This window comes from Penaeus chinensis, chromosome 29 (assembly GCF_019202785.1).
Source record: "Penaeus chinensis breed Huanghai No. 1 chromosome 29, ASM1920278v2, whole genome shotgun sequence".
NCBI lineage: Eukaryota > Metazoa > Arthropoda > Malacostraca > Decapoda > Penaeidae > Penaeus > Penaeus chinensis.
In genome coordinates, this window is record NC_061847.1 from 10,231,268 (window position 1) to 10,232,852 (window position 1,585).

Below are 1,585 nucleotides of genomic sequence, written 5' to 3' on the forward strand. Positions count from 1 at the left end.
CGGTGAATATTTCTTCCTATGATTATGTCTGTGTCGCACCTATTCTTTTTTACATTTTTGAGCTTATATATTTGCAACCACAAGACTCTACTGGGATACGAAGAAAAGGACAGCTGAGAAAGGAGAGAATGAGGAGGATAATATACCTGGGTTCCTTTGCACGTCCGACGAAGAACCGCTTCGGCCAGTTCATGACTTGTGAATGAAAGATTGGTCCTTGGGAACTGCTCCCAAGGCGGGCTACGTTTGGTGAACCAGTTAGTCAGTGCGTAAAATTCATTGGCAGCAAGAAGACGATATACATACTGCAGTTAGGAATAGGAGGAGGAGGAGGAGGAGGAGGTGGAGGAGGAGGAAGAAGAAGAAGAAGGAGATGAAGAAGGAGGAGGAAGAGGAAGAGGAAGAGGACGAGGAGGAGGAGGAGGAGGAGAAAGAGGAGGAGGAGGAGGAAGAGGAAGAGGAAGAGGAGGAGGAGGAGGAGGAGGGTGAGGAATATTAAGAAACAAGAGAACCAGGAGGAGAAGGCGCAGGGAAAACCCGGTCGAATAAAAAGAAACAAACCTAGGGGAGATAGAACAGCAGAGATTAAGACAAATACGGGGTAAAGGCCACGAAGTACGACAAATAGGAGGAAGGGGAATGAGGGAGAGTAGCCGAAGGAGAATAGAGAGGAAACAGAGACTAAAAGTAATTAAAAATAATAATAATAATAACAATAATAATGATGATGACGATGACGATGATGATGATGATGATGATGATGATGATGATGATGATGATGATGATGATGATGATGATGATGATGATGATGATGATGATGATGATGATGATGATGATGATGATAATAATAACAATAATAGTAATATAAATAGATAATAATATTATACGTAATAAACAGAGTGAGCATAAGAACAAACACGGCAATGAGAATATGAATATTACGAAGAAGAAAAAAATAATAATGATTTGAACAATCCCTACAATAACAACACAAAATAACAACAAGAAATCGCACAAAGCAAATTATATAAGAAATCAAAGCAAATTATATGAGAAAGAAAAGAGTGCCAAGGAACAAGGAAGAGGCGGAGAGAGAGAGAAGGCTCAAAGGAGACGATGACGCTGGCACGTGAGGCGGACCACGAGAGGTCACGACACCTTTCCCCCGCAACGCTGATATTACCTGAAGAGTATTACGGTTCTTAAATCCACACGCGCCTCTACATCGTCCTGCCTCGCCCGCCGGAGAAACGAGACGCCCTGCTCGGTGATGGCCGGATAATTGAGCCATAGGCGACGTCCTGTTCTCAAATCTCGGGGAACGGGTTGGCCAGGGATACACACGTGAGAAAAATGTTCTTTTTAATAAACTGAGCCAATCTGGGTGTAAATTCGTTTCTTTTTTTTCTCTTCATCTTGTAAAATAACTCAACTTCGGTGTAGATTCGTATTTTTTTTTTCTTTCAATTACTAGATCCCGATTAGGTACTTAAAAGTCGAAGTACCAGCCTCAAATTAACCAATTCACTTTCTCTGCCATTCAATCCACCGGTGAATTGAATGAAACTAGTTCAATGAGCACACT